General features: G+C 32.6%; 1 long non-coding RNA gene across 1 annotated transcript; it reads right to left on the bottom strand.

Moving 5' to 3' along the window:
- Positions 1-10,945: 10,945 nt before the first annotated feature.
- On the bottom strand, positions 10,946-18,631 carry LOC149533966 (uncharacterized). The gene is made up of 2 exons (XR_016357926.1): positions 18,509-18,631; positions 10,946-11,241 (listed from the first exon to the last, which is right to left on the bottom strand). It is a non-coding gene; the product is annotated as an uncharacterized LOC149533966 (long non-coding RNA).
- Positions 18,632-21,981: the final 3,350 nt, after the last annotated feature.

The following is a 21,981-nucleotide window of genomic DNA, read 5'->3' on the forward strand; positions in this document are numbered from 1 at the left end:
ATGCTCAACTAACATAGATACAAAGATTAATACAAGTTATAGTTTTGTGCAACAACGGCGGGAGAATAAAAAATGAGTGAGGGGATATGAAAATTTAATAAGTGTCACATAGTGGCATGTACTTGTCGTTAATTATAATTATAGTAGAAAAATTATTTATAATAAATAATTTATTATATAATTTTGATTTTGTTTTATAATACTACACTAATTAAAATAATAATATAATAATTTAAATAAATGAGTCGTAGACAAAATTAGGTTTTGTCTTTGATTTCGTTATTTGAATACTTTGAATATTTAAATATAATTAGGGTTTCTATTTAGAATTTATAATAGTATTAAAAGGTTTTTTAGAATTTAGGATGAGTGTGTTAAAAAACAGTAAACTGTAGTGTTAGTATTTAGTAAAAAAAATTGAATAGAGGTTTAATGTGGAGAAAAAATATCAATCATATTAATTCAATATACTGTTTGATTTTGTGCAAAATAACTTCACAATTTATAATAACCATGTAATCTATCATTAATTTTAGCCGAAAATATTGCAAAATGGAGAACCTCTAAAAAAAGGGCTCCTATAACACAAAATCTATTCAACCAATCATAATTTATTTATAAAATATAAAATATATAAATTATTAGCAAAACTTTAGAAATATTTTAATAATTAAAAAAATCATTGTTTGTGATTGGTGGATTGATGTTAAACTAATTGAAATCTTCTCCTGAAAAGGTTAGCCATAAAGCAATAAAATTAATGAGTATAAAGAAATGACCTTGAAATAATTACGGAATTGTTAGACAACAATAAGGTGACTCACCGAACCACGAACCAATTGTTGAATTTCTTCTATGTCAAACTAATTTATGATTAACACTAACGGACCTGAGAAATAATAAGCTTCTGACGAACATTTTCAAAAAATCAAAAGGAGATGAGCAAAATTAAAGGAAACAAGTTAAAAGAAGAAAGAGTTCACAATATTTTTAAATTATAACATGTACCTGAGTAATAAAACTGTACAAAAAATAACAATCTTGTCCACGTTGCCCTAGAAAATTATTGCACACAATCTAGGTCTCAAAATTGCTCTTAACAAAGGTTTTAAACATTTGATTATTGAAAGTGATTCCTGATTATTATTCAAGCCACCATTTCCAGATCTTGTCCTAATAGAAAGTTGCTTTATGTTCTTCTAAAAGCTTGGTTTATGTTACACCAAGTTCATGACTTCCATATTTGTAATACTTATCGAGAGGGTAATGCTTTGGCTGATATGTTTGCCAACTTGGCATGTGATGGATATAGCATTTCACTCTTTCAGGATTCTCCTAATCTGACAGAGTTTCATGGTATCTCAAAAGTACTAAAATTGGATAAAGTTAATGTATCTAAATATTGACTAGATGATGGATGTTGTGAATGCTAATGCATATATTACTAATCTTACTATTTCTTCTCTTCACAGATATTGATGGCTTTGTTGCCATTTTCTCTTATTGTACCTATCTTTACTTTTTTCTTTTCGTTATATACTTATATATACACTTCTTGCCTTTTGTTTGTTTGTTTTTAATTATATTTAGTAATCACTCTAAAAAGTCTAAATTTTCTAATTCATATTTTAACAAGTTGTATCTAATTAGAGAAACCACTAGACATGAATATTGTCTGTGTGTTTTCTATGGAGCACCGAAAGTTGTTTCCTACTATATAATAGATAGCACATGTAGCAAAGTTTAGCATACTTAGCTTTAAAATTTTGAAAATACAAACTTGTTGTAATATCCCATTTTCGAGAAAAAATTTATAATAAAAAGAATTAAGTATAAGATTACATAATCAAAGAATGAGAAAATATTTATAATTCAATTGATTCAATGAAACAAAAATATATATATAATAAAATAATTAATTACAAATAGTTATTATTACAATTAAGAATATAATCATCAAATATTATAATTGAAATTATATTATTTATCTTAATTATATATTATAATATTATAAAAAATAATAATTAATATTTAACCAAAATAATAGCATTGATAATGATCATCGATAATATAAAAAAAAATTTATCAATTAATATACTATTATACTAAAGAACATTAAGATACATGACTATAAGAACAACTTAATATTGACTTACCAAGTCAAATAGAAAGGCCACAACACTGGAGAGAGAAAACTTATTAAAATATAGAAGAATTAATATCATCGAATGGATGATATATTTTCCATTGAACCTAAAGTGCATACAACAAGCAACACAAGTGCCAAAGTTCCTACCTTTCCTAAGTTTGAATAATAGTTAAGTGTGACGGGAAAAATTGTCAACTTATTTGAGGAGTTTTGGTGTTCCATTAGAGGCTCTATCTTGTAGCACTCTGGCCTAGTATAGATAATAAATATACAAAAGCATATATATTAATAATTTCAATCATTCTTTTAAAATTTGTTATTTTCAAAGACTTTTTAATATTATTTTGACTTCCACTATGAAAGATTGAAAAATGATCTCTAACAAATCATAAATTTTACTTCATATAGTATAAATAAAAATTAAACATATATTCATATAATTTATTTATTTTTAACAAAAGGTTACATAGCCACTTAAATATTATATTTATTAATAAACTAGTTCAAGGGCTCATTAAAGAAAGAACTATCAAGAAAACTCTGAATCCTTGCAAAAGTACAAAAGTGCTAAAGGCTAATAAGTTATACCAGGCATACCTATAGTGAAATACAATTACTCTGCATTGAGCAAGAGTTCCCAAAACATGGTATATACAAATACTTTGCAATGAACAAGGTCCAATTATGCCAATGAGCCTCTCCTTTTGAAAGATTTAACTAAAATCAACAGAACATTGAACTGCCTATCTAATCGGAGCATTTGTGAAATAGAAAAATACCATGCAAATCAACATTTGGGACATGAACCATGAAGGCCAACTCCATACTTTCCATTTTCAGCAAAGAGATGAATCCTCATGCACAAAATGTGTGAAAACTAATAGCCAAATAACTGATAAGTGCATCAAACAACCATTGCACTAGTTTCTATAAAGCTTCATTCATCTTCTCTGTGTCCCAAATATGACACTCTGCTAAGCATGGGAATTTCAAAAAAATAACCTTTGAATGACAAGATTCAAATATGGAGCCTTCACAACCAAGATTAGCTAGGCAATTAGGTAGTTTATTGCCCTCCCTCAGAGTACCAGAGAAACAAGTAGCATGAAAAGAGTCAATTAAATCCTAGCATTGTTTAAGGATATAGGTTAGTTTCCAGGCATGAGAAGACAGCGAGAGGAAAAGGAATTTATAATTACCTAAGAATCACCTTTCATATGGATGGAGGAAACATTACATCTCTTAGCCAAAACTAGACATGCCAATAGGGCTTGAGCTTCTGCAAGGTTGTTAGTGCAATTTGGTAAAACATCGACTTCGATTGAAACTACTTCACATTGCCAATTCCTAATGCAACCACCCAAGCCTAACTTACCAGGGTTCCCATGAGAGCAACCATCAAAATTTAACTTTAGAAAATTTCTAGAAGGTGGAGACTATTTGATATGTAGTCGATTAGATTGATGATTAGAATTCCAGTTTGGGGAGAAAATTTGAGGCAACTTTATTTTTTTCCACAATTTTAAAAGTAGATAATCCCAAGAAGATACTGAAATATTATTCACACAATTGGATATATTTGCACTCACTTTTTCTGAAATTGCATTCTCAATCCATAGATTCTAGGTATAATTTTTCATTACAAAAAATGATCTTGTTGTGCTCCCACCAGATGGCCCAAACCACAACAATCGAGGTGCACTTCAAAATACATGTAAATAGAGATCCCAAAAACACATCTGGCCAAGATTGAAATAGGACCCAAAGACTTTTTAGAAGAGGTAAAGACAGTTGAAGCTTGTTCAACACAAAAAACCAACATTGATAAGCAAAAGGACACTGAAGAAGAAGGTGATATGTAGTTTCCAGCTCCTTGTTACATAATTTGCAAACAAAAGATTCAACAATACCTAGCCTGAACGACCGTTTGCTAGTGAGTATCATTTTTCTAAGGGCTAGCCAAGCAAAACATCTAGCCTTCGGCAACACAATAGAGTTCCAACAAAAGGAAAAAGCTCTAGACTTCCTGCTTGAATTATCTATTTGTCGAAGATAATAATAACCTTCCTAAATTGAGTAATCACCACCTTTGGATGGGGTTCATCTAACTATATCTTCCCTATTAGAAATGAAAACAATTCTTTCAACAAGAAAGTCCCTCAAAGAAAGGAGACTTGGCTGAATAAGAAGATTTGTTGGAGGTTCTTTCCACATAACACTTCTTGAATGAATTTCAACTACCAAAACATAATCCCAAAAAGAGGAGCCCCACTCAACATTTAGGACTTGGTGCGCTTCATCCAACTTTTCTTGTCTACATAGAGGGGGGAATCCATTCCATGAATCTTCCCAAAACTTTACTTTCTCCGCACCATGGATTTCCCAAGTAACATAATTACAAACAATATCCTTTGAAGACATCATAAAATTCCATATGGCTGAACCTAAAGGAGGATTAGACAAAGTAAAGACTTTGATAGGACGTGGAGGATCTAAGTATTTTTCTTGCATGATTGAACACCATTTTGCATCAGATTTCATATACACTTGCCACACAAGCTTGCCTCCAAAGCCTTATTTCTAGTAGTAATATCATGCAACCCAACACCCCTAGATGCCTTGTCATGATCCATTTCAAGCAAAGAAACAAGAGGAAGCTTCTTTTTATCTAATTAATTTCCTTTCCATATAAAATCTCGAATAATCTTTTGGATTTGCAAGACTATAGAAGAGGAAGCATTAAGAATTGACAAGTAATAGTTTTGGATAGTTATTAGGACAACTTTAACTAGAAAAATATGACCTGACAAAGATAACCATCTAGCTTTCTAGGCTAAGATCCTAGCCCCAATTCTGTCAGTGATAGGAAGCCAAAAAGTCATCTTGTTGCTTCCCATAAAAAAAGGAATGCCTAGATAAACTGACGGGAGTTGATCCACAAAGAAGCCCAAAGTTGAAGAAATCCTCTAAGCTACTACATCATTAGTGTTGGAAACGAAAATTTTAGATTTGTTGGCATTGATTCTCTAACCATAAACTTTTGAATATAGATCCAAGGCATACTTAATATGGGTAGCTTCCTTTACATTTAACTTACCAAAAAGAAGAGTATCATCAGCAAAACAAGAATGGGTAACTGTAATAGATGTATGAGGAATCAAAATTCCTTGCCATAAGCCCAATTGTGAAGATCTATTGATGAATCTTCTGAAACCATCATCCATAAGAATAAATAAAACTAAAGATATCGGATCACCCTGATGAATCCCTTGAGAAGAGGGTAAAAAACCAATTGACTTGTCCTTAATAATGACTGAAAACTAGGCACCAAAAATACAATTTCTAATCCTCATGTATATAGCTTTGGTTTTCAATTTATAAATCATGTTGCATAATGAGATAGGCCTAAAATCAGCAAAAGAGGCCGACTACTTAACTTTTGGAATATTAGTTGAATTGAAGCTCCTAATCATCTTGGCATTCCTTCTCGACTCTTTTACCACTGCTAATAAATTAGAACGAATAAAATCCCAACATTTTTTATAAAAAAGACCTGTAAATCCATCTAGACCTAGGGCTTTGTTGGGTGGGAATGAAGATACTACTTTTTTAATTTCTTTCAATGTGAAAGGGGCAAGTAACATCCTATTATGATCTTCTGTGATAAGAGGGGGAATACAACTAATAAATTCATTAATCAAACTATCATCCATAAGATCCAAATGGGGGTGAGCCAAGAGATTTTTAAAAAAGTGATTACCTTCCTCCTTAATACCATTGTCTTCTTCTATAAGATGACCAAATTTTGAGAGCTTAATTGAAAAAATAGTATTAATAGCCCTTTTAACTCTTGCAGATTCATGAAAAGATTTCGTGTTCTTATCTCCATCTTTTAACCATAGTTCACGAGACTTTTGTCTCCAATAAATCTCCTCCCTTTTGCAAAGCTCCTCTCATTCTTCTTTCAAGGATTTTTGTTTATGGTATAAATCCAGACTAAGAACTTTTTGAATGATGACTGAATTTACCTTCTCAAGTTTTGTTGAGACATCTTGTTTTTATTTGAACATATTTTTGGAAACCTTCGCACTCCACTCTTTGATCATCCCTTTCATGTAATGATGCTTTTTAGAGAATTGAAGCATCTTAGGATCCCTATAGGTTAGAGAATTTATCCACCATTGTTTAAAAGCATAATAAAATTAGGATGCCTAAACCACATGTGTTCAAACTTAAAAGAACTAGATCAATAAAAACCTTGTGATATGTTGTTCTTTGATATCAATAACTGAACTAGAAAATGATTTGATACAACAAAAGGTAAGATTTTAGATTTAAAACTAAAACTCAATAGCTTCCATGATTGTGAAAACAAGTACCTATCCAATCTCTCAGCAATTTCTAAAAAACCAATATGTCAATTAATCCATGTATATAATCCATTCTCAAGAAAAATGTCACTTAATTTATTATCTTCCACAAATGAAGAAAAATCTTGGATAGTTTTAATAGGCAAATAAATTCCCCCTTTCTTTTCAGACATGGATAGTAGTGCATTGAAATTTGCACCCAAGATAAAATGCATCTCTCTTTCTTGCTAGATAAAATCCGTTAGTACAACCCAAAGGATCCTCTTATCATTTGTACACGTGGGACCATATATGTTGAAGAGAAGAAATTTCAAATCAAAATGTTCAACTTTCAATAGCTGCCAATTAGAATCTTGCCCAATAAGATGATCATGAATACTTTAGCATTCCATAAAATTTCTAAACCCCTAAAGGCCCCATGCCCCGCTACATGAACTGAAAGCCAATTAGTCCATTTAGACAATGTCTTATCAAATTTTTTCTCTAATAGTTTAGTTTCTTGAAGAATAATAATATCTCCTTTTGTAGAATTGAGCAACTGCTTGATTCTACCTCTTTTGTCAGAGGCATTGATGCCTCTAATGTTTCACATAATGATCTTCATTGTTGACAAGGAGAACCTCTCATTCTCCTTGTCAAATATTTTGACTAATGAAAACTTATCATCAAGAGTGGATTGAATACCAACATCCACTTCCAATATTGTCTTTTCATATTTCAGATTTCTACCTCTCTTTTTTGGAGTCTTCTTCACTATGGTGACAATAGTAGGGGATTGATATAATGAAAAATGAATTGAGAAGCCAAAATACTCTCTATCCATGTTATTACCATTTTGTTGACTAATTTCTAATTCTTTACCAGTCAGATCCATCACATCTGCATATTCAATTCATTCAAAAGATGGCCTTCTTTAGAGAGATTACTTGTCTTCATGTGAGGTTCTACAAACTCATTGATCTAATAGTACTCTAAAGGAAGCTCCAAATTATTCATATCATTCAAATTTTGAACTTCTTCAAGATTATTACATGCTAAAAATTTAGGTTGGATGAGAGCATTCATCTGACAACTATCGAATGGTATTGGATATAAGGAATCAGTTGTTCCTTCCAATACTACATTTAAACCCTAGGTATTTTCCACATTCACCAATTGAGTTCCATTTGGACAATTATATTGATTAATAGACATTACATTGTCCAAGTGAATAATTTCCTTTATATAAACTTCTTCCTCAATTGCAATTTTATCAATAAAGTTCGATGCAAAAGTTGTTGACAGAGTTGTGGCCACTTTTAAAAGTTAATGCTGGGGGATCTTCTTACCTTTTAATTCATTGAAAATGTGTAAGAAATGAAGAGGTTTGTTATGATAGATGAGGTCATGCACTATCATGTCTAGTAGCAATGAAGGGATTTCATTAGGCTCTAAATCATCTAGACCCATCAACAGTAATGTAGTCATAGAGCTTGTGCTCACATTTGTGTTCTTCCTCCAATAGTGCCTAAAGAAGCACAATAATGCCAAAACTTGAATTAAAAAACTAAAATCATTAGTGGGAATAAAATCTTTTTGAAAAGAAACCATGCCTTGACTAAGAAAAACCTTATAAAAAACCACTGAATCCTGCATATATGCTTGGAAGAGTTTTGCATTTTCTCATGCACATTTTTGAGGATCTATGGAATGATCAGAACATAGCTCAACATTTGGGATTTGATCTTGCAAACGGTCCAATGTAAAGTGACCTAAAACAGTCAAATATTTGTCAACAACCTCTAGACTTTGAACCACAATGAGCTGATTCAAGGCATCCCACTTAGATTTGATCATGAAACCTATCAGTTTGGGCTTAGACATGTTAAGTAACAAACAAACTCAAACATCTCTCTAAAGATTTTCATAGGAGATTAAATCATGCTTGATAAAAATTCCAATCTGATTGGCTATAATTTCAATAATGTTGGGATCCTTGTACTCCAATGGTAAAGCCAGTAGGCAGATCCAAAAGTCCTTAAATTGGCCTAGGGCATCATTAGATTTGAAATTTGGCATCCAGGAAATGGTGAATAATTCTTTCCCTTTATAAAACAAACACTAATGTTTATGCATAGAGTCCATACATGTCATTGAATCAAATAAACTTATAAAGTAATTGCATTTCAAATGAATGAAAAAATCTTCCTTGACTCCCTCTTAGATGGATCTAGCCCAATCCAAAATAATTGATAATGGTAGCAGGTTACGGCCAAACATACCTATTAATGCAATGTCTTTAAGGAGAGCAATATGCACCTCAAGGTAATGATCAAAAAAAATATTATAGACAGAAATGAAGGCTTCATGGGGGAAGCATTTTTTTATTCTAATTGAGATTCCTTCTTTCTCCATTCAAATCGGCAATCCTTGCCCAAGCTATTTTTTAGATAATATTGATCATGTTCATGTCTATGTCAGTTTCCCTTAAAGGAATCAACAATACTTGTAACCCCAGATCCGTGCCATGGCATCCCAGAAGAGTCCATCCCTTGCTGCTTCATTGGATAGTGCACTTGCTTTTTCCTTCCAATGGAGATATTATTTGGAAAAGTTAAAAGCCTAGGTCTTTTAATAGATCTATTACTGGGAGACGAAATGAATGAGAGTAGCCATTCTGCATGAATTGATTTGGATGGATGATGATCACTTGGCTCATAAGGCCATGATCTAGATGAAGAACCTGAGGCTTGGGAATCTCTGCAAATGTCAAAGATCTCTTTCCTCCTAACTTGATTAAAATCTGCATATGGGAGAGGTTGTTGGTGGAACCTATCCCCCCTGTGTGAATCTTTTGCCTCTATTACCTCTGCTAAACCCACACCCTCCTCTACTATGAAATCTCGCTGTTTTGAAAATTTAATAACCTGATTTTTATTTAATTTTTTAATAATGTAAAAAAAATAATATGATCTCCAAATGGATAAAATTTTTCTATAATTTATGAATTATTATCTTATTGACCATTACTAAATGTAATTGAAATAAAAATAAATGAAAACTAAAATCAACCAATAAATTTAATAAGAACAACTTATAAAATTAAACCAAAATTAAAACAACATTATTGTTTGTAAAAATAGATAATTAAAATGATGTATTATACCATATAATCAATATATACACAAAATTATAATATTAATTTTATAAAATTATGCAAATAATAATGTCAGTTAAACAAATAAAACAACTGTTCATGGCTTAACTTCTGATCTATCAAACTTTTATGACAAAAGGATTCATTATTTCTTTTGTTAGTAGATGTTTACTTTATCTCTAAACAATTGTCCCAGTTTGGCATAGGTTTTGAAAACCTTGCTTCCATTTAATTTTTTAAAAGTCTCACTCTAGAAATCTATGTTTCTTTTAGAAGTCTTGGCAGATAGTCTGCATGCCCTATATGTGCATAGAGTTTTGCACAAATGTCTGCAAACATGCAAGTACAAACATGCTTGAAGTTTTTGTTTCACTTATTTTTGTCTATATATATATATATATATAGTATTTTCATCCAACTTTAGGAGTAGGAGATGGGAGTGAAACAAAGTTTTTTATCCAATAATTCATAGCTCATAGTAATTGTATTTGCATATCGTAAGAGGATCAACAAACTCTTTAGAAATGGATTTCCATCTTAAGCCCATTATAGGGCAAGCAAGGAGGATGTTGGCATAATTTTTGGATGGTGATGCTACCCATAGAAATCACATTTTCTTCAAAGCTTCTCTCATATTTGCAATTGTAGTACATATTCTGCAAGTACTTCCTACTTTCCATCTGCAAACACCATTATACATATGTCCGATTCTCTAACTTATACGTTTTTTTAAAAAGCTTCACAAGTTTTTAAAAATAGTTTGGGTTGTTATGTAGCAGCTTTGTTTTCCTTTAAATTTCAGACTAATTTGAAGTGTTTTCTGATTGAGAAATGAAAATGGGATTACATTTAAGTTTTCTACCTTCTTAAAGGTTTTTTGGTCTCTATACTACAATCCAAAATATAAGTTAAATTGAAGAAACAATGAAGGAATTCTTGCTGGAAATACAATTTTGTTGCATGATTTAAAAAATCCGACTAACACACACTTTAATTATAGGAAGTCTTATTTCAGGGCACAAAGATTTGCAATAAATCATCTTTTTGGTTGTATGCAAGACATTTTCTTGCAGTTAAAAATGTTACTTCTCTTGGAAAGCGTCTACCTCTATTAAAATTGTGGAGAGATCCATTCGATGGATTCTTAGCTGGACACTTGATATTCTTTCTAAGCAAACATCAAGTGTTTTGAGTTTTCTGAATAGTGGGCATTGGGTTTTTGTCTATGTACTTGTATGCTTTTATCCGTAGAGCAATAAAATTCTGCGCAAGATTCAGTGACCCCAAAGATTTTATTGGAAATCATATTATCCATCTTGACTAGAATAAAAGAAGAGGAGAATCACATACTCTTTAATGAGGATTAAAATTGTCAAGATCTTAAGGTAATTAAAAAGGCTACCAAGTAATCCCCCAACAACCTCCAAGGATTGCCATAGGCAGTTCGTCCAATGGAAATTTTAAGTGACCTGGTATCAAACATTATAAGGCCACATTTTTTAGTGTCACAAAAATCTTTGAGTTCCCATCGAACCTCTGCAACTGCTCTTTTGAAAAAAGAGCTCTAAAGAAGAGCATTCTACCACCTGAACAAAGGAACTCAATCAGAGCCTTTACCAACACAAATTCATACTAATATCTTCCTATTAATTCAAAGATAATGACATGTCCTACTCCAAATCTGATCAAATATAATAATAGATAATAATAAATCCATATAATTAACTCTGCAAAGAGACATACAAAATGTTCAATAACTTTGCTACTTGCAATCGTCTGCATCAAGTGTCTGTCTCTGTGACTTGAAGTTAACATAGCAAGTGTGAAGAAGCTCATAGGTAAATCCATGATAATAGAAAATTCAGTCTTATAGTAACCATTTTTAATGCAAAATTACAACAAAATTGATCAACCTACAAAATCTCTGTAGCAAGGGAGGTACGAATACAATTATTGTTTCGTTATACCGACAGGTATAAGTGTCATTGGATTATGTTGTTTCAACATATACCTTCACTATCTGTGTATTCGGTGGTAGAAATTATGGATTTTGAGGGTGGGTGGACAGGACATTCAGGGTGGAGTTATATTTATTTTTGTGCAATCAAATCCCCTGACTGTCGATAAAAATGATTTACATTCTATTTGTTTGGCAAACTGTTGTACGATTTGTAGAAAGAATGGATCACAATCAACAGATGGAGTTGAAGGGAGCGAAGAGAACGAACATATGACTATGGGCTAGGGCATGCATATATGGTTTTTTTAAATTATATACATTGTGCAATTACATGTATCCATGCTGTCTGGATCAGGTTAGAGGATATAATAAATGAATACGTTAGTAGTACAACTAAGCATATCTTGACCACGAAATTATTTCTATTTTAAAATAGAAATTAGAAAGTTGATTGCTTTCTGTGCAGCCCACTCAATCCTACGCTTCTTAAAGAGACAAATTGAGATGCTGAATCAGCGAATTCCTTGGCTGCCAAATGTTTGTCCGTTTTATCTTTCTTCTCAACGTAGTTTGGAAATTTGGTAGGCAATATGACACAGGACACATCCATTATAGATAAGATAGTGTATTTTTTATGCTCGAGATGCGTTTAAATGATGAATTTTGAGGTAGATAGTAGGGCTCGGAGTTTTGGTGGGGAAGTAAACTAAAATTTTGTTTCGTTTTGTTTTGTTTTAGTGCAGGCTGACGCGTAGAGGCCCCGACTGGAGTGGACAGTACCAGAATAAAAATGCCTTAATTGCTCACCAAAAATTGGCCATTATAGACCCTTCTTCTGCCCATGGAATGGGCATTTTGTACAGATGAGGGAAGGGGGTTTTGTTTGTGCTGCAACTTAGTGCTGAGAGGAAGATGTTGGAAATTAAACGTCAACGCCTGTAGATTGTCCTTGAGCCCCACGCCCATCTACCCTGTCAGGCCACCGCAGGCATCCATGAACAGTAGGCATTCATTTTTGGTAGGTGAGATTTTGAATTTGAACGTGGAGAGGGAAAGGAACAATGTGACAAAAGGAATGTTTCAACATTCATTCATTTAGTAGAGTGCAGATCAAGCAGATCAGAGAGAAGTTGCAGAGCTGAGCAGAGAAGGAAGAAGGAAAGAAGTAAGTGCCTGCAGTTGCACGTGCTTCCCTTTGTTCACTCTGTAAGTTTGTCATTGTTAGATTCACCCTGTAGAAGCAGTGATTGCTCTAGGCACCATTGTATGCAGCCATTAGAGCTCTAAGTTTAAGGTTTAAAGTTTAAAGTTTATTGAAAGCTTGAAGTTTTAACTTTTTAGGGTTTTTTGGTTGAAGCCGAATGCTCCCAGATTTTGTAATAGTTTAAATCTCAGTTGAATAGAAAAGAAAGTAGGCATACTTGAATTTATTGATCTTCTCTTGTATGTTGCATTTGAGTAATTTGTTTGAAAGCTTAAAGCTTTGGCTCTCTGGTTTTAATGGTGAAAGCATTCACGTTGAAATCTCTTAAGTTATAATTTCTCAGTTGGAGCCGAGCTCACTTGGCATCTATTGTTGCCAAGCATTTCTTTTGGAGCCAAGCATACTCGGCATCTATTGCTACCGAGCTCCTCTTTGTGCCGAGTTCACTTGGCACCTGTTGCCTGTCACTCGGCACCATCAAGTGCCGAGCAAGTGCCAAGTAAATCTGGCACTCGGCACCTTCCTGTGCCGAGCACTTTTCTTCAAGTGCCGATCAACCTGCCACTCGGCACCATCAAGTGCCGAGTAAAACTGGCACTCGGCACCTTCATGTGCCGAGCAACTTTTAAGTGCCGAGAAAAGTTTTTAGGGTTAGGGTTGTGAGTTTAAGTTTGATTTTGATTGATATTTCTCACAGAAGTCATCCCAAAAAAGTCGGTGCCACAAATTGTGCTGCTCAAATGTACGCATACTATTTGTATCTAGATAAGCATGGCGTGATTGCGTGGAAGGAAGAAGAATATCTCCAGGCATGAAAAATGCTAATAGCAGGCACTTAAATGGAGGGGGAATGGCTAGCTCCTGCAGAAGATTTGATTAATATTTCCCCAACATATTTATTTGGAAAAGCACAAAATTTGAAATAGAAATTGTTGAGGAGAAAACATTTTTATCAGCATAAGCAAATGGTAAATCCCCAAATATGAAGCCATCACTTTTGCAGTTTTAAGAAATGATCGAGCTATCCAATTGCAAGGATATGGGTAGGAATATTTGCAACATCCGTGAACGGCTAATGCATCAATGGAAAGACAAATATATACTCTGAAAATTTGAAATGGAGAAGAAATGCTGACACTATTGAAAATTAAAACTAAAAAGAAAAAACATGGTGACAGCAGATCACAAGAAAATATAACTTTCAATATTCATATTGATCTAGCTGCCCACAAACAACCAATTACAGAACCTCTATAAATAGAGGACTTCCAACTGTTTAGAGCTTACATGTGGATCATCTAATGTGACAGCACTAACACTTCACTTAACAACCTTGCCATGTGTTTGGAGACAAATTCAATTGTGCATACCTGTGGTGGAGTTAACTACAGTCCTACAAAACTGATGGCTAGAGAATAGGGAGCAACAGTCAACTGTTAAACAGAATAGCAGATTTGGTGCAACAAACTATGACTTATTCCAACATCTTCCCTTAATTTCTACCACTAAAGACTCTTTCAGTGGGAAAAATTACAATAAGAAATTTAAACATGATAGGTCCCAGCATTAAGCCTTTTGAGGTACCCATTTACAACATAGAAATTTTTAGTTTCCTCTATCACTATCACTATGGAAAATTCATTTTTCTTGTTGAGTGGTTTTAGCTTACCACAAACTCTTCGGAAAAAAATGCTTAAGGATCTTTCACCCAAACAAGTGGTTTTGGTTTACCACAAACCCTTCAAGACTTTTAGGTTTTTCACCTAAACAAATGGTTTTGGATTACCACAAACCCTTCAAGACTTTTAGATTTTTCATCTAAATAAATGGTTTCGGATTACCACAAACCCTTCAATAGATTTACCTAAACAAATGGTTTTGGATTACCACAAACCCTTCAAACTTCACAAAACCATTGATCCAATGATAGATAAACCAACTCTAAACTTTTCTCTAGCATACTAATATTGAGTCCATATGAAAAATAATTCATCTACTGAGTCACATGGGTACCTAGCCGCTGTGCTCGCTAGTTCTCTAGGAATATTTTTCAGATACATGGTTCATTAATATAGTAAAAACTTTTGAAGTGTTGGGTACAACCGATAGTACACCTCTTGCTACAACCATCACTATTGTGATCTTCATATTGCAAACATTGACTTCAATGATCTGCCTTTCTTTTCATTTGACAATAACATATCTTCTCTAGCTTGCTCCAACTTGCATTTCCACAACTCCTTTTCTCTATCAGTTTGGTGAGGTTCCCCAATTTTTTTATTTACTAACCTCCATAAAGCCTTCTCTCTTAGAGCATTCTTGACTGCAATCTTCCAATCTGCAAAACCACATTTCCAGCAATATATTTTCCTTCAACAAAATCCTCTAGCAATATTTCTAGCTGAACTTCTAAATGAATCTCCAGCTGAACCTGGCTAAACTAGGCTCTGATACCATATTGAAAATTAAAACTAAAAAGAAAAAACATGGTGACAGAAGATCACAAGAAAATATAACTTTCAATATTCATATTGATCTAGCTGCCCACAAACAACTAATTACATAACCTCTATAAATAGAGGACTTCCAGCTGTTTAGAGCTTACATGTGGATCATCTAATGTGATAGCACTAACACTTCACTTAACAACCTTTCCATGTGTTTGGAGACAAATTCAATTGTGCATACCTGTGGTGGAGTTAACTACAGTCCTACAAAACTGATGGCTAGAGAATAGGGAGCAGCAGTCAACTGTTAAATAGAATAGCAGATTTGGTGCAACAAACTATGACTTATTCCAACAGACACAGCTATAAAGGAACAAGAGAAATCATTAGTGTCAATTATCACTCACAAATTCTACTGTTTGAGCCACAACAACAAATCCAACAACACTAGAAGAATGGCACTATCCCTTTCACTGCTTCGTTCTGCTGGTAGTCACCCTGAAAACACCATTGACAAAGACCAAATGCCTGTAATGAGAATAGAAAGAACTCCTCAATTGCGATGGTTATTATTATTATTAAATTTAATATTTGTATCCAGTAATTACATTAATGACATACTGCAGTACTGCAAGACAATTAATGAGAAGTGGTCATGTTTGTATCTTTACAATTTTATTGAATTTTTTCAAACAAAAATTATTTTTTCATTTCCTTTTCCCTCATAGTGAATAAGATTTTCAATATATAGTATTTTTTAAATTTTACAAATATGTTAAAATTATCAAACACTGGTTAATACAAGTAGACTTAAAAAATTTGCAAATCTGATTGGTGCCTTCAAACTAATATTCGATCAAACGAATCCAATAGTTACACCAATAATAACTAAACCTTTAAATTGAACCATGGAGATCTATAATCAATCTCCAACATCCAACTATAGATGCCCCAAACTCAATACAAATTAGTATATATATAACTGATGTGTCAATTTGAGGGGATCGATAAACATAACATCCTAGTAGTAAATAACAAATCAACTCTATTTGATTATTGCTATATTGAATTATTTAATTGTTCGATAAGGAGAAGTGTCTCTAAAAGGAAACCTTTTCATCTTATACGGCATTCAAACTCATTCCGACAAAAGGGGAAGAAAAATCTATAGGTCTACAATACTAAGATTTTAGGAATTTGTTAATCACAGCAGACAATACTTTCAAAGTTTGGCAATATTATGTTTGCTAATCATTGGGTAATGCCCCTTGTACGATCCTTCTAGTGTACCACCATATATCTTTTCTGGTGATCGTGCTCCTTGAAGTCAATGGGAGAGGCCAAAATAGTTCAACACGACACTCACATACTCCCATGTTGCAGTCTTCTTGGCCTCGCCTCCATAAAGGATGGGTTTGGGTTGGTCCCTAGTGGCTCTTCTTGCTACCCTTGATGCACACTGACCTTCTGTACACAAAGACCCTAAATGGTGTTTCCCTTATCTGGATTTAGCTATTTCTCTACGCAAGTCAGAGGGAGTGAAAGTGACAGATGATGCTACTAACACCTTTGCTGATGGTTGGGCTCTTCCTAAACCATCTACCAAACCCACAAAATTCTGGGATTCCGATAATAAAGACTTTGCCTCGACTAGCTTGCAGCCTAAGGGCTTTATTTATTTTATTAAAGTATTTTTTGATGGATAGTTGTCTCATCTGATTGTCTGTCGATAGTGGCCCCTTTTTTGTATATATGTATTTTTAATATGTAATTAATAGGAAAGATCTATTGATCAAAAAAAAGTCTAGCAATAATGTAGAAAAAATTATATAATATAGAAGATATACAATTAGCATTTATACAACTCTAATTAGCAAAAGATAAGAATAGTGTTGTCAAAAACTATTTCCTTATAATAAATTTTAGAATTCTTAGACCCCAAATCAATAGAAAGAACTACCAATACATAGGGTCATAAGTATACCAAGAGATTACATTAATAAGGACTTAGAATCGTATCGAAAAATATATATCTTTCATTCCCTACATGCATTCAACTACTCAAAATGTTGAGAAAGAAAAGGGCGTCATGCATAAGGAGAATAAAAAGCCCAAAATGAAGTGGACATTGTGAAGAATACATATGTTACATTCAATATTGAACTGCGTGAGTAAACTAGCTACAAACACTCAAAGCCATAGCCATATCTAGATAAGAACATTGACTGGAGAGAAGAACACACATATTTTAATCATAATTAGGAATAGATATATGTTCAACGAAATATATAAATGAACATAGAGATACAGGCAACATATAAAATGAAGGAAGAGTATAGAGCATGTATTGTGAGTGGAAGGTCATCAGCAGGTTTGACGACAAAGATTAGAAAGATTATTCAATTAACTTCCATCGTATATGAAGAGGGTTAAAGTCAAAATGAATCATAATAGAACCGCTGACATCATACTTATCCCAGTCATCATTTACATAGAAAACATCTCAACACAAGGCTATAACTCAACTTAGGGATATCGTCATTAGCGATAAGATAGAGTTATGCTTACGATAAAACTAATAATTACTATCATAAACCAATATAAAGATTCGTCGTCCAACATATTGGCTACAGGAAATAGTGAAGACAAAAAAAATATAATCCAATATGTGAAATGACAAGTAAAAGGGTTCATCATCAAAGAATCTGGTAATGTTACCATCCAATAGAATAGTGGAACAAAGATATTGGTAGTTGTAGAGATAAAAAACTTACGAGATTTTATCATCACGGATTGACCTAAAATACTTATACTGAAACATCAAAAAGTGGGACATATCATCAACAATAAATAGAATAGAATACATGATGGTAGATATAATTGTATCACTCTCAGTACACACTGAGGTGGTAACAGAAGTACATACTCAAAAGGTCAAAAACAACAATGATTTGATTTATCTATTTGTTCACTATATCTTCAAAGAAAGAGAATATATAAAAGTTTATAATACCAGGTAAGGATTAGAGAGCTACCAAGTTAATACCCTTCTACAACTCATTCATATAGTCATCCAATATTTAGAAGAATATAATTTTGAGAAGGAAACAACACAGGTAATATCGATCAACCTTCCATCATAAGCTATTATATTAGATAACATAAGAGTGTGAAATTCAAGTAATTTAGCTAATATAGTGAGAGGGGAAATTACACTAACTAAATGCCATGTAGAAACATACCAATAGAATCTGCAATTCTGTTAACTAATAATCCACCTCTTCGCTTTCCCTTTCCTATTGATTTTTACCAGCATAAATAAGAATATTGTATTAGAATGCCACAATGGAGTTAGGGTAGAAAATGATAATGTGAACCAAGTACTCAATATTACGTGCAGTTAAAAATTCCAAATTCTACCAAAGGGTTTTAAATGCATATAAAAAGAATTCACATTTTACAATATTTTTGGGGTTCGTATCTTGTGTGGATAATATACTATAAGAACAAATGTAGTATTAAAAATAGTAATTGTTTTTAGATTATTAGGTTTAGGTTTAGGTTGTGTTGGCTTAAGTATTTTTCAGAAATTTGAGTCAGCTGTAGTATTTTCCAAAAGTTCGTAGATATTTTGTCTTGTCCGCTAATGTTAGATCTCTTTAGAATATTGTACACTTGCCTATAAGGGTGAATTGAATACAATATATTTTTATTGTGCTGTAGCACATTGTATTCTGTGTGTTCTTATTTTTGTATGTCTCTGCCCACCCATCAAAGTGGTATCAAAGCCCAAGGTTAAAGATCATGGAAAGATAAAGATTTCAGAGCACAAGGGTCAAATCCTAAAGAGTTGAAGACTACAAAGTCAGTGGCTGAAAAATGCTGGTAAGATTTGAGCTTGTGTGAAGCTTTGTTAATATTTTGTCTTGAGAAGTAACGATAGCAAATGGAAATGTAGATAAGGCTGAAAATGAATGGTTTTTTATAGTTATAATTTTATGAAGAGGAAAATGCGTGACTCAATTTGTTTCAGATGTGTTATTATACTAGTTTGCAGAAAATGAATGAAGGAAGTTTCATGTGTATTAATTTCTAAAAAGGGTAAATATTTATTTGTGACAAAAGCTTTGAAGAAGTTCATAAATAAATCTTGAAAGGATACAATAGTGAGTTGTTGAAAAAGGATAAAGTGTGTTTAATCTCTTTGATTTCAATGGACAAAAGGGTTAATGAAATATATTAGTGTAACAACAGATGGAATATTTTTCCATTTTAGTTTATTTTGTCCATCCACCTTTCACAAGGTGTATCAGAGTTGTCCTAGGTTTTTATAAGTGGTATTAGCCAACATAAGACAAATAGAATTTTCTAAAATTATCTAAACATAAATGTCTTCTATAACCTAACCCTATTTAGTAATCCTCTTGAAATTTCTAGAATCATCTATTATGCCTTTATATTTCATTTGAGGGGAAATCACACATTCCAACACTCCCCCCTAATTTCAACCTCAAATGTTGTTGGATACAAATCCAAATCCTTTCTTTTGCTTGATGCCAAAAGCTAAAAGCTAATTTCCAATAATTTTCTTATCCATTAATGCCTTCATGAATAGTGTCTTCCAAGGTTGCGGCCTTTACCAACAATTTCCTCTTTTCACAAGATCCATTGATAATTTTTCGTCATTTGTCACAAATGTTGATGACAGGGTTCACTAACAACTTTTTGCCTCTTTGATGCCTTGCTCTAATATGTTTCCCAATGCTACTGCATTCTTTCTTACACTTGAACATTTGTACCTAAATAAGCCTTTGATCACTCCTGTAATTCTTTGCCAATTTGATCCATAGCTCCATCCACAATCTATTTCTATAAAATTTGACATAAAATCTTTTTGCACTCTCTATTCAAACATGTCTTATAATAATGATTTTTGAAGCCACAAATATTACAATGATGTATATCCCAACATCTATCCTTTGTATGCCCTTTCCTATTATAGTGTGAATATTGCACAATCTTTTTGTCTTCAATAAATTCTCTTGAACCTTTATTCATCTTTCCACTACCTGCATCATATCCAAGACCTACACATTTTGGCCTAACTATCATCTCAATTAGATTTATTAATCCCTGTTCATCCTTTCCTAGATCTTTACCTTTGAAACTTATTCTTTCCATAATCTTCAAACCAATATTGTCATTATAATAGCTAGAAGTTCTATCAATACAATTTTCATGTTCATCATTACACTCTGTTTTGCAAACAACTTCACCAAAATCACATTTCTCAATCCTATTATCACTCAAAATCATTTGTGTCATATGATACATTGCATACAAATGGTTTCACATTCAAACATTCTTTCTCTTGCTTCATAATAGATAATTCCTTCTTTAACATACTATTTTCCTCATCCAATTTCTTCACATTATCTTCTAAAACTTTGTTGTTTTTCTTAGCATCATCAAACAAATTTAACTTTTCTTCTAATTCTTTTTTTTTTCTCTAAGCTTACATGTTTCTTTCACCTGCCAGTTATGCAATTCTTCCACAAATTTTAGCCTATCCTCTAGCTCTTCAATTGCCTCTATATGGACACTAATTTCATTTAACAATTTATATTTTTCTTCTCTCATTTCATTTCTTACTTTTTCAAATTCCTTTTGCAAAATATCTTTTCCACAAAATAATCTTGCATTTTCTTTCTTCACCATCACTAATTCTTCTTCGAAATTATTTCTCTTCTATTTCTGAACTCTACAAGTTTTTCCCATTGAAATCAACAATTTAACACACCTTACTCTTTCTTTTAGATAATTCTAAATGTCCTTTTACTTCCAAATTTTTAATTAAATCTTCAAACAACTTGAAACAAACTCTTTAAATAGCTAGACTCCTCACAATATTCTTTAGCTATCATAATTTCTCAAATGTCATTAAATAATTATAAGAATTCACACCATACCTTTTATTCTTTCCTCTGTCATTTCTTCCTTTAACAGATCTTTCCACTGATTTTTTTGTTCTCAAGAATGTGCTTTCTTGTCAACTTGCCCTCTTTCCTGCTCAATACTTGATGTGTGATCTTCTTCAAAACAACTATCTTTCTCACGACAAAAACAATCCTCCACCATTTAGTAGCACCAACACACCACTTGCTCTTTTATCACAATCTGAAAAATTGGTAGAGTTTAGAAAGAGAAGACAAATAAGTTAGAAGAAGAATTAGTGATGGTGAAGAAAGAAAATGCAAGATTATTGTGTGAAAAAGATATTTTGCAAAAGGAATTGGGAAAAGTAAGAGATGCAATGGGAGAAGAAACGTCTAAATTGTTAAATGAAATTAGTGTCCATATAGAGGCAATTAAAGATCTCGGGGATAGGCTACAATTTGTGAAAGAAGTACATAATTGGCAAGTGAAGGAAACATGCAAACTTAGAGAGTAGAATAAAGAATTGGAAGAAAAGTTAAATTCGTTTGATGATGCTGAGAAAAAAGAACAAAGTTTTGGAAGAAAATGTGATAAAATTGGAAGAAAAAAATTATATGTTAAAGAAGGAACTATCTACTTTGAAACAAGCAAAAGAATGTTTGAATGTGAAACCATTTGTATGTGATGAAACAAATGATTTGAGTGATTATGAGACCGAGAAATGTGATTTTGTTAAAGTTGTTTGCAAAAAGTAGTGTAATGATGAACATGAAAATTA

The sequence above is a fragment of the Cupressus sempervirens genome, chromosome 10 (assembly GCF_028749045.1).
Source record: "Cupressus sempervirens isolate cs-2001-9-10 chromosome 10, ASM2874904v1, whole genome shotgun sequence".
NCBI lineage: Eukaryota > Viridiplantae > Streptophyta > Pinopsida > Cupressales > Cupressaceae > Cupressus > Cupressus sempervirens.